The 13,041-nt window shown below is 43.0% G+C and overlaps 1 long non-coding RNA gene across 2 annotated transcripts in view; it reads right to left on the reverse strand.

The window, feature by feature from the left end:
* Positions 1-4,984: 4,984 nt before the first annotated feature.
* The window catches only part of LOC120097515 (uncharacterized), a 98,374-nt gene continuing 90,317 nt past the window's right edge, over positions 4,985-13,041 (reverse strand). For both annotated transcript variants that reach the window (XR_010058470.1, XR_010058469.1), the window contains 2 exons: positions 6,050-6,146; positions 4,985-5,598 (listed from right to left, as the gene is read on the reverse strand). This is a non-coding gene — a long non-coding RNA (uncharacterized LOC120097515). The remainder of the gene's footprint in view (positions 5,599-6,049; positions 6,147-13,041) is intronic.

Here is a 13,041-nt window from a genome sequence, read left to right on the forward strand (position 1 = left end):
ACGGCCTTCAACAGGGGAGTGCTATGGCATTTTGCCAGGACAAAGCACACCTGCAGAATATCTTTTTCCTCCTCCTCCACAGTACTTTTATAGCATCATTGCCATAAGTGCTGTGACTGAGCACAGATCCCAGGGTTAATGCCTCCGAGAATATTACGAGTGTAACTCCACATGCGCCTAGCCAACAGGTATTGGTCTGAAAAGAAGGCCCAGCAGAGAACTGGAGAGACAACTCCCTCCCCTTGCCTTTAAATGCAGTGAACCCAGCAGTGAACCATTTCCTCCCTGGAGGGAGCAGTGTCCAACTTGTTCCAGAAAATTGAGGATGATAAGCATAGAGTTCTCCCATCAGGCAAGGAGCATCACCAACTCCAATGGAACCAGAGTCTTTGCCTGTGATTCCAAATGGTGCTGTCAGTTATTCATCTTAAGGAACACTTCGTGGGGGCATGGTTTGGTAGCACTTCCAGAGCATCACTGAACACTCAGAATACAAAATAAAATAAGAATGTGTTGACAGCAGAAGCCAGCACCTGGAAATGAGAGGCTGACAACAACCAGGACCAGGCAACAAAATGTCTGAAGGGCCATAAAATCTCAGGCACATTGGTTTCTAACTCACCTCAATGCTCTATGCTAGCAACAAGGCACCCTTCCAGTGACCATGTCTCCTGCTAGAATCTCCCGCCTCTAGCCTGGCTCTGACCTTGGTAACCTTTGGCTGTACTGCACCCTGATTGATCTGGCCAACCACAACTGATGCTGTGACCATCTAGCCTCCATTGCTCTCAAGGGAGATCTGCTACAGAACCAGTACCCACTCACTGTCCTTCCCCCCCAGTCAATATGAACATGCTGACCTGCTGTGCATTGGGCAATTGGACGGGGACCTGCTGGTGCTGCTATGAATATGAATGAACTCTGCCATTGGATATTATGGCATCTCTTAGAGCTAGATTGTTAGGTCGTTAGCTTCAGTTGCTGTGAATTGTTTCTCTTCTCCTGATGTGTGAACAGTAAACTGTGCATTTGAAAAAAGAAACACCCGACTGCTGCCTCTATATGACAAGTAGGTTGAGTTTAAGACAATAGACCTTTTTTGGGATTTCTAGCAACAACGATGTAGCTTTAATCTGTTACTCTGGGGAAGCATGCAGTTACTCAAAGTCTTGTCTAATGCTTATTTTTTATTTTTTCCTATTGGAGCAAGTTGTTATGTCTGACACTGTATCTCTCATGGTTCACTAGTCCCTATGAATTTGTCAAGCAGCTCTCTTTAGCTTGCTGGGTCCTCTTCCCTAGGTTATTGCCTCCTATTTCCAGTCATTTACAAGATACACATTAGGGTATCATCTATTAGGGGTATGCAATTGTGTTACCACCTCTCCGCCTTCTGTTTAGACCACTATCTAACCTTTGGTAACTTAGATACTGTTGGGGAGGCAGGGCTTTTAGGGTGGGCATTAAGAGGAAAGAAGTGGATTTGGGCAGACCTTATCCAGTGTGCCTGTTGTCTTGAGTTATGCAGGAGGAATTTTCTGTTTTGACGCCAGTGTCTTTGCTTGTGCACGGCCCCATCTGAGGTCTCCTGTTGATGCCTTCAGACAGTGTCATCCTGCTAGCTTAGACAAGGAGGAAGTATTCAGATTGTGATTTATGAAAATACTTCAACTGCGTATTACTTCTACAAATGTACCCCTTCTCTACAAATGAGCCCAAGATGTGTCTGGATTCCAGAAATTATTTAAAGTGGTAGTCAGGTTTGGTGGCTCACACAGGAAGTCCAGCAGCTGAGAGGCGGAAGCAGGAAGATAGTGAATGTCAGAGTAGCATGGACTATAGTGCAGAACTGTATCTCAGAGAGAAAACAAAAGCAAAATGAAACAAAAACAAACGAATAATTTAGATCAGTAATTGTATGGAATGAGAGTCTTCTATTTTCTTTCTTTCTTCTTTTTCTTGAGACAGTCTTGTTATGTTAACCCAGGTATCCAGGTTGGCCTTAAAACTCACAAGCCTCCTGCCTCAACTTCCTCCCAAGTGCTGAGATTACAGTCATGTACCACTACTCCAGTTCAGTGTATTTTTTTTTAATTACTTCAAAACTCATTTTCATTCTGAAGTGAACATCTCCTTTGAGAAACACTGAGTATCAGGGTGAAGCACAGATTCTAACTGCGGTTTTGTTTTCTGTTTTTGGTTTTGGATTTTATTTTGCACAAACAATGGAATAGAAAAGAATCACGTAGTTTCTTTGAGAGCCATGGCCCTTCTGACCCCCAGCCTTAGGCTGTAATGACACCTGTGACCTAGAGTTGCTGAGGAATAAAGGAGCTAACAAATACAGGGTGTTCATATCTGTGCTCATGACCATGTACTCTGCTGCTGTCACTCCAAAGCTAACGAAGGATGAATAAAGACCCTCTCCCATTTCACCCAGCCCTTCACACATCTCACATCCCTTCTTGACCATTCATACCTCGTCAACACTTGCCCTCTGATGACTCTCCAATGACATCATGCTAAACAAAAAAGGCTTGCACACCTGGACAGACTAGCACAGTTGTGCAACAAACAAACAAACAAACAAACAAACAAACAAACAAACAGTGGCGAGATAGTGAAGAGCCTCCAGTGGGTTGCTGTGGGTTTTACTGTGTTGTGTGTAAACCAGGAGAACTCTAGAAATCAATCCACGCTGATAATGAAGGCTAGAGTAGTGATTGGCACAGATGAAGAGTGAAGACTGGTCCTCCCGATTCAGACACTAACACTTCAGATCAGCGCAGAAGCCACTGAGACAAGGGACTGGATGGGTCTCTCCATCAAACAAAATTCCATATTTCTGACATAATTTATGTCACAGATTATGAAGCTAGCCAGTTGTCTCTCTCTCTTTCCATCTCTCTCTGTCTCTCGCCTTCCCTCCCTTTCCCCCTCCCCCTCCCTCTCTTTCTCCCTTTCTTTCTCCCTCTCTTTCTTTCTCTGTTGCATAAGGGTTTTATTAAATAGGTATAAAAGCTAAAAGGAAAAGAATGCAGTAGGAAAAAAAAAGACAACTGTCTTCTCTCTTCCCTTCTCTCATTTATCAATCCAAGTTGCAGGAAGAAGTCTCACCTTAGCAATTTAAATATGCCCGCTTTTATTGTCAGTGCATTCTTAAAGTTTGAGGAGCCCTTCAAATAAAAACTCCAGCTATGAAAAGAGACTCGGGTAGTAGTCAAGGATGTGACCTGCATTTAAAAGAAGCAGGAGCTCCAGTCAAAACAGAATCCTTACCTTTACTTGGAGGCTCTCCTTCCCTATGCTCTACCTTACATCTCAAAGGCTTCACGGGCTGGGGACACTGGAGTCATAGCTGTCCTTGCTAAAGACAGGCAAGTCTTTAAAACACTAACATACACACACACACACACACACACACACACACACACACACACCACACACACACACACACGCACAGACACACACAGACACACACACAGACACACACACAGACACACACAGACACACACACAGACACACAAACAGACACACACAGACACACACACACAGACACACACATACAGACACACACACAGACACACACACACACACACACACACACACACACACACACACACACACACTGTTTTCTCCTTTGGAATTCTCTTCTAAGATGCTACCTATCACTCAGAGGCCAACAGAAGCTAAGAGTCACCTACCAAGAAAAGATATATCTTGCTTTATATTTTGAGATCCTTATTTATTTATAAGTCGAATCTGTATTTGAGAAAGCGTCTGTCTCTAGAAGTCATTGATACTGAGGCACAGAATGTAGCATCATGCCTGTCCTGGGTACACAGCTCCTCTTGAACCTGCTAAGTGAAGTGCTGTTCAGTTGCTACATCTCCTGCTCATGTGATGGACACGCTCTATGGGCCTTTGTACGTCCCGTGTTTCCTCCTTTATAACTAGGGGTCAACACAACACCAGAATGTGCAGGTCTCTCTCACATGCTTCTTCTTCTTTGTGTTTCCCATGTTCTGCAACCTAGAAAATGTGTATGAACTGTTATTCCAGATGCCTGTTAGGGAAGAACAAGAGGAGGTTGGTTCCATTTCAGACCCAGGATATTTGAATGTGAAGTTTATCAATAGAAATCAGAAGAATTCTCATTTTAGTACGAGTTATGAAAGGCTCTATGGTACCAAACATCTTTCAGTTTACCTGTCAAACTTTGGTTTTCAAACATCCCTAGTTAAAGCTTAAATCACCCTTTCTGGGATGGGGAGGGATGGTTTTCGACTTTAGCGGTGAAGTTAAAGAGCAAAGTAATATTAGTTCCATGCTGGACTCTTAGGAACTCACATCAAAATGAAATAGAAGAGATCAACCTGCTCATGATTTCCCTGAGGACCAAAGGCCTGGTAATTGCTAAAAATGACTCCCCCGCCTCAGCACAGACATGCTCAAGTGCCAGGAACTCTCCCCTCAATGCAGTGACTCCTTCTACAGTTACCCCACCAAATGGTGTTTGTTTTTTAATAATTACTACACTGGCTGCCAAATTTGATATATTTTTTTAAATCTCCACTATTTAGTGATATATATTTGGTGACCAAGGTCTAGCTCTGTGTAACTCCTCCTATCCTTCAGTTTTACCTTATTTGCTTCAGAACCTAAAATGGTAAACCCTTCAGGTGTTCAAAACATACCCTGAAGATCCACAGAGTTGACCTGGACGGGGGCAAGAAGCACTGAGGGGGGAGGGGCTGCTGATCTACTAACAAACGTGTGCACAGAGAAAAAAATGAAAATCCAGTATGCATAAGATTTCTGTTTGAAGCTTGAGTGAAAAGAAAGAAATCATCTTACTGTACATGTCTACCAAGTGAAGATCAGTTAAAAAGCCCAGTGTGTGTGTGTGTGTGTGTGTGTGTGTGTGTGTGTGTGTGTCTATATTATGCCATATGATGCAACTACCAATCGAGAAGGCAATAGCTTACTAAGTGGAAACTTCTTTTTTAATTAATTAATTAATTAATTAATTAATTAATTAATATTTCAAATGTCCCCCTCCAGGTTTCCCTTCCCAGAATGCTTCACCCCATCCACACTCCCCTAGTCATTGCGTCTGAATGTTCTTCCACACACTCACACCCATCCACCTCGCCCCATCTTCTCCTCCAGACATCTCTGTTCTCTGGAGCATCAAGTCTCTACAGGATAGGTGCACCCTCTCCCACTGAGGCCAGACAAGTTAGTCCTCTGCTACGCATGTGCCACTGACGATGGAGAAGCTCATGTATGCTTTGGTTGGTGGGTGGCTTAGTCTCTGTGAGCTCCCAGGGGTCCAGGGAATGTTCTTCCTCTGGGGTTGTCATCCCCTTTACCTCCTTCAGTTCTTCCCCTCACTCTTCCATAGGAGTGCTTGACCTCAGTTCAATGGCTGGCTCTAAGTATCTGCTTCTGTCTCAGTTAGCTGCTGGTAGAGCCTCTCAGATGACAGCCATGCTAGATTTCTTATATAAATTCATGTACATCAAATGGTTCTCAACTTGCAGGTCGAGCCCCCTTTTGGTGGTTGAAGGAAACTTTCAAAGGGACTGCCTAAAGCTATTGGAAAACACACAGATAATTACGTTACAATTCATAACAGGAACAAAATTACATTTATGAGGTGGTATAAAGAATAATTTTATGGTTGGGGTCACCACAGTATAAGGAACTATGTTAAAGGGTCACAGTATTAGGAAGGTTGAGACCCACTGAGGTATATTATTTTGAAGGAAAAGATTTATATACATTGTGTTGGTTGGATTTTATCAACTTGACACAAGCCCAGACATATCTGGGAAGAAGGCACCTTGATGGAGAAAACACTTGCAGAGGACTGGCCTGTGTACAAGTGTATGTGTGTGTGCTGGGGGGGGGGCTTTTATTGATTAATGATCAATGTGTAGGGTCCAGCTCAGTGTAAGTGTCTTAGTTAGGGTCTTATTGCTATGATCAGACACCATGACCAGCATGTTTTATAAAGGACAACATTTAATTGAGGCTGGCTTACCGGTTCAGAGGTTCCATTATCATCAAGGTGGGAACGTGGCAGCATTGCGACATCCAGGCAGGCATGGTGCAGGAGGAGCTGAGTTCTACATCTTCACCTGAAGGAAGCCAGGAACAGACTGAGCATCCTCAGGCAGCTAGGAGGAGGGTCTCCAAGCCCACCCCCACAGTGACACACTTCCTCCAACAAGGTCACATCTTCTTTTTTTTTTTTTAGAGAATACTTTATTAGTTTTTGTAATCAAACCCACGTAGATAAGACCTTACATATTTAATACAGTGCGTTACCCCTGTACAAATGGAAAAAACTTAAGTTCAACATTTCTAGACCAATATGGCTGTTAATTTCTGTACAGTGCCAACTCAACACAGTAAACGGGGATACTTTTTTCCAAAGTTGACAGCACAGCTAAAGTTTCCAAAAATTCAAATTATATATCTGTATATATATATATATATTTATATTTATATAAAAAGACCAATAATAGCAGTGTGTTATGCATCAACAGCAGCAACAGCTTTTCCAGGTTCTGCAGTCATCTGAACAAAACTGTAGAGACATCCAGCACACTCCATTAAAAAAAAAAGAAAAAAAGTAAAAAAAACAAAACCCAAGAAAACAGCACAGTTCTGTTACTCTTGTGGTACCTGGCAGCATTTTTTTTTAAATTAGCTTCTCAGTCATCATCTGGAAAGAAAACATTCTGAGCAACATCATTAAAAACAGCTCTGATAAAGCACGGTCACTACTATGTATCATAAAGCAGGTACAAGCTATTTTACATCCACAGAGGTATGATACAGTACTGTCCTACATCTATAGTACTAGAGGATACAATTTAAAAGGCATTATTTGAGACTTGATTCTACTTTTCCAGCAGAGGGCCCAAAGGATGGTGTGACACAGCTTTGTAAAGAAACATACTCTAGACAGGATTTCCTTTCACTAGTGGCACAGTTCTAAGGATTCATTCTCTCCATGAATGTCAGCTAAAACCGTTATTAAAAAAATGAAATATCCCTAAAACAAAACCGTATAACCACCGGATTCACATGAAGATGACCTAGTGGAGACAAGCTGGACCTCACCTTACCAATAAGCTATCAAATCTGTTATGTTTAAACAGTGAGACCTCCAAGGAAGGAGATGCCAAGTAGTGCTTCAAAGCTTCGGATCACAATCAAACACAGCATCATTTTCAACAGAAGCAGAAGCTCATCTGAATATGCTCAAGGATGCTGACATCAACATTTAATCATCTGCTCACTCATCCAGGAAGAAGGGGAGATCAGTTACTACTGTACTTTATTGTGTTCAACCAAATCACCATGTTACAAAAATAGCAAGCTGCCATAATAAAAAATAAGGCTCCTCTATCCAGCACCAGATAGCATCATTTTACTTTCAAGCCTAGAAATTGCACACTTGTATATAAACCAACCGAAGATGAGGATTAAGAGTTCATCTTGGTGGATTTTTCCTTTGATGAATATGAAGTGTCCTTCCTTATCTTTGTTTGATGACTTTTAATTGAAAATTGATTTTATTTGATATTAGAATGGCTACTCCAGCTTGCTTCTTCTGACCATTTGCTTGGAAAGTTGTTTTCCAGCCTTTCACTCTGAGGTAGTGTCTGTCTTTGTCTCTGAGGTGTGTTTCCTGTAGGCAGCAGAATGTAGGGTCCTCATTGCGTATCCAGTTTGTTAATCTATGTCTTTTTATTGGGGAGTTGAGGCCATTGATGTTGAGAGATATTAAGGAATAGTGATTATTGCTTCCTGTTATATTCATATTTGGATGTGAGGTTATGTTTGTGTGCTTTTCTTCTCTTTGTTTTGTTGCCAAGACGATTAGTTTCTTGCTTCTTCTAGGGTATAGCTTGCCTCCTTATGTTGGGCTTTACCCTTTATTATCCTTTGTAGTGCTGGATTTGTAGAAAGATATTGTGTAAATTTGGTTTTGTCATGGAATATCTTGGTTTCTCCATCTATGTTAATTGAGAGTTTTGCAGGATACAGTAACCTGGGCTGGCATTTGTGTTCTCTTAGGGTCTGTATGACATCTGTCCAGGATCTTCTGGCCTTCATAGTTTCTGGCGAAAAGTCTGGTGTGATTCTGATAGGTCTGCCTTTATATGTTACTTGACCTTTTTCCCTTACTGCTTTTAATATTCTTTCTTTATTTTGTGCGTTTGGTGTTTTGACTATTATGTGACGGGAGGTATTTCTTTTCTGGTCCAATCTATTTGGAGTTCTGTAGGCTTCTTGTATGCCTATGGGTATCTCTTTTTTTAGGTTAGGGAAGTTTTCTTCTATGATTTTGTTGAAGATTTTACTGGTCCTTTGAGCTGGGAGTCTTCACTCTCTTCTATACCTATTATCCTTAGGTTTGATCTTCTCATTGAGTCCTGGATTTCCTGTATGTTTTGGACCAGTAGCTTTTTCTGCTTTACATTATCTTTGACAGTTGAGTCAATGATTTCTATGGAATCTTCTGCTCCCGAGATTCTCTCTTCCATCTCTTGTATTCTGTTGGTGAAGCTCGTATCTACAGCTCCTTGTCTTTTCTTTTGATTTTCTATGTTGAGGGTTGTTTCCATGTGTTCTTTCTTGATTGCTTCTATTTCCATTTTTAATTCCTTCAACTGTTTGATTGTGTTTTCCTGGAATTCTTTCAGGGATTTTTGTGTCTCCTCTCTATGGGTTTCTACTTGTTTATTTATGTTTTCCTGGAATTCTTTCAGGCATTTTTGCGATTCCTCTCTGTAGGCTTCTACTTGTTCTCTAAGGGAGTTCTCCACGTCTTTCTTGAAGTCCTCCAGCATCATGATCAAATACGATTTTGAAACTAGATCTTGCTTTTCTGTTGTGTTTGGATATTCCATGTTTATTTAGGTGGGAGAATTGGGCTCCGATGATGCCATGTAGTCTTGGTTTCTGTTGCTTGGGTTCCTGCGCTTGCCTCTCGCCATCAGATTATCTCTAGTGTTACTTTGTTCTGCTATTTCTGACAGTGGCTAGACTGTCCTATAAGCCTGTGTGTCAGGAGTGCTGTAGACCTGTTTTCCTGTTTTCTTTCAGCCAGTTATGGGGACAGAATGTTCTGCTTTCGGGCGTGTAGTTTTTCCTCTCTACAGGTCTTCAGCTGTTCCTGTGGGCCTGTGTCTTGAGTTCACCAGGCAGGTTTCTTGCAGGGGAAAAGTTGGTCCTACCTGTGGTTCCAAGGCTCAAGTTTGCTCGTGGGGTACTGCCTAAGTTCTCTCCGCGGCGGCAGCAACCGGGAAGATCTGCGCTGCCCTTTCCCGGAGCCTCCGTGCACCAGGGTTCCAGATGGTGTTTGGTGTTTTCCTCTGGCGTCTGGACGTGCGCAGAGTGCAGTCTCTTCTGGCCTCCCAGGCGCACCCGCCTCTCTGAAGGTTCAGTTCTCCCTCCCACGGGATTTGGGTGCAGAGAACTGTTTATCCGGTCTGTTTCCTTCAGGTTCCGGCGGTGTCTCAGGCGCAGGGGTCCTGCCGCTCCTGGCCCTCCCCTACGGGAGCCCAGAGGCCTTATACAGTTGCCTCTTGGGCCAGGGATGTGGGCAAGGGTGGGCAGTGTTGGTGGTCTCCTCTGCTCTGCAGCCTCAGGATTGCCCACCTGACCAGGCGGTGAGGTCTCTCTCCCCAAGGTCACATCTTCTAATAGCGCCACTTCCCGAGCCAAGCATATGCAAACCATCACAGTAAGTCAGTGCATACCTGGGTGGGTGGTCCTGGGTTCTACAAGAAAGCAGGCTGAGCAAGCCATGGGGAGAAATCCAGTAAGCAGCGCCGCTCTGGTGACCTGTGTATGAACCCCTGTCCTGACTTGAGCCTTGGAGGATGGACCGTGATGTGAAACTGAAACTGTAAGCTGAAATAATCACTTTCCTCCCCAAGTGGCTTTTGGTCACTTTTTAAAAATTCACAGCAATAAAAATAGCGAATAAGACATACATTTTTCGGCTGGGGATTTAGCTCAGTGGTAGAGCGCTTACCTAGGAAGCGCAAGGCCCTGGGTTCGGTCCCCAGCTCCGAAAAAAAGAACCAAAAAAAAAAAAAAGACATACATTTTTCTAGATATACACAGAGAGATAGAAAGCTGACTGTGAATTATTGGTGTATTTGGCTGATGGGATAGTAAATGTTTTCTTACATTTTTCTTTTTTCGGTTTTTCAGCTGGAACATTTTATCCTTTTCTCCCAAACCAATATATTGTTTTTCAAATTAAGACAAGAAAGGGGTTGGAGTGATGGCTCTGCGGTCACTAGCACTGGGCAGATGCTCTTCCAGTGGACCCGTGTTTGATTCCCAGCACTCACGTGACAGTTCATACCTGTCTTTAACTCCAGCTCCAGGAACTCCAATGGCACATACACACATGCAGGCAAACTATGAATACACATTGAAAACTATTGATAGGCTAATGGAAAAAAAATTAAAGAGTAAGACACAAAGAGGTGTTTATTGCCTCATGGCTATTCCGAGTGCATTTTAAAAAATGAATTCTGAAGATGAAAATGTAAAATACTCAAGTAAACCCTTTACGATCAGGCAAGGAAGGTTTGAATGCTGGCATAGGTTAGCAATTCCAGTTCTTGGAGATCACAAGTTCCAGGTTATCCTCGGCTACAGATTAAGGTCAAGACTAATGTGGGCAGCTAAGTAAGACCTTGTCTCAAAAGTTAAAAAAGAAGGATACAGACACACACTTATAGGGGGAGGGAGAGACAGAGAGAGAGAGAGAGAGGGAGACACACACACACACACACACACACACACACACAGAGAGAGAGAGAGAGAGAGAGAGAGAGAGAGAGAGAGAGAGACTGTGGGAGACTGGGAGATTGGAGAAAGAAGGACAGAGGCAATAGGGGAAGTAAAAGGAAAAATATTTTCAGATTAATCTGAAAGGAGCAATGTGCCACAGGTTAAAGAACATGTCAAAGGTGATAGGAAAATTGAAGATGAATGCTTGTAGCGGAGTCAAACCATTAGGAAGCATCAAGGGCCTATTGCTTGGGGTGTGTATAAAATGCAAGATGTCTGCCCTTGTGAAATGCTCTATGTTGTAGCCTTCCAGGTTCTAAAGGTTGGCCCGACAGCACCCACCTCTGTCCCTTTTCCAGTTGAGAACACTGGAAAGGTCAGAATTACATGTCAGATTTTCCTTCCCCATGAGGCTTGGGCTTAAAGGGAAGATCTTGATGGGGAAGGTGACCACCCACTGGCATACTGTCCCCTCTCAAGTTTCCTCTCAGGAAGCTTGTGCTTTGTCAAATGCCAGCCTGGGGCTTTGTGGCCAGCAGCTGCACCCCAGACTGTGAGGCCCATCATGGAAAGCAGAGCCTGCATTCGTGACATGTGGGCTGCATTTAAGGCGTGTGTCAGGGCCTCATGCCTGTGTGTAGGTTGTGAGAAGGTCAGGACACATCTGGTTCCAGTTTGTCCTCTCAGCCTGAGAAGAACAGGAAGAAATGATGCTGGAAGTCACCACTGCCATTATTAGGAGAAGAGTGATGGAGCCTCTCTTACAATGAAACTCAATATCTCCTCTCTCTCTCTCTCTCTCCCTCCATCCCTCCCTCCCTCCCTCTCCCTCTCATGCATATATAATTGAAAGTACTTTCTATATAGTACATTTTGTTCATGGTTTCCCAGTCCTCATCTTCTTCCAGATTTTCCCCACCTACCCAACCCTATGTTCTCTCTCTCTCTCTCTCTCTCTCTCTCTCTCTCTCTCTCTCTCTCTCTCTCTCTCTCTGGCAAACAAACAGACAAAGAAACAAATACTTCTGAACAAACCAGAATCCAAAATAAGAAACAAAAAAAGGACCCTTTCAAAACACACACACACACACACACACACACACACACACACACACACACAGAATTCTGTAAAAACAAAAATTGGAAATCACCATATATGAGGTTTGCACTTCTAATTTTCATTCATGAGAGTTTATGAAACTCAATATTTCAAGGTACAAACATGAAGTTAAATCTTTAGGTTTCTCCTGGTCATTACCAGGGCAATGCTATTTGGAAACATGCCTCTTAAGCTGATAGTCTTACTTAGGTTTATTATTTCTTTCTTTTTTTTTTTTAAAGGCAGGTCTTTATAAGGTTTAATAGAATTATATCTTTTGATTATAATAGAATTTTATAGGTATAATAGAATTATATCATTTGAGTATAGGAGGAAATGATTTTGGAGCAGAAGAGTCACAAATCAAAATTAGACAAGATTACCCATTTCCCCTTGACAAGTTTACAGGTAGAGAGGGCATTTAGTCCTTGAGGTACGACAATCATGCCTATCGTCCAGCAATCCTGTAATCCGACCGGCCTCGGATGTAGAAACATACCCAAGACTGCGGCATGGAAAATACGCGAGCATGCCTGTGCCCCCTCCCCCGCTCCGTTCCCGCGGGATTGGAGTAGCGCTGGGTCGCTGACGCCATCCTCACGCCTCTGGTTTGCATCAGGTTTATTATTTCAATGAAGCACCATGACGAAAAGTAAGATGGAGAGGAAAGTGTTTATTGGCCTTACACTTCCACATCACAGCTCATCACCAAACCAAGTCAGACAGGAACTCAAGCAGGGGAGGAACCTGGAGGCAGGAACTGATTCAGAAGCCATGGATGGGTGCTCCTTACTGGCTTGCTCCTCATGGCTTGCTCTGCCTGCTTTCTCATAGAATACAGGACCAACAGCCCAGGCATGGCACCGCCCACTACGAGTTGGCCCTCCTCAATTGATCACTAATTGAGAAAAAGCCTTACAGCTGGATCTCATGGAAGCATTTTCTCAATCTGGGTTCCCTACTCTTCGACGATGTTAGCTTGTGTCAAGTTGACATAAAACTAGACAGAAGAGTGATGCTTCAGTTTTTTAAAGAACTAAACAAGCACATTAACAACATATCCTTAAGGTCTCACTGCTATCTCCCCAACTGTGACTACTCCACAC

This window comes from Rattus norvegicus, chromosome 16 (genome assembly GCF_036323735.1).
Source record: "Rattus norvegicus strain BN/NHsdMcwi chromosome 16, GRCr8, whole genome shotgun sequence".
Classification (NCBI taxonomy): domain Eukaryota; kingdom Metazoa; phylum Chordata; class Mammalia; order Rodentia; family Muridae; genus Rattus; species Rattus norvegicus.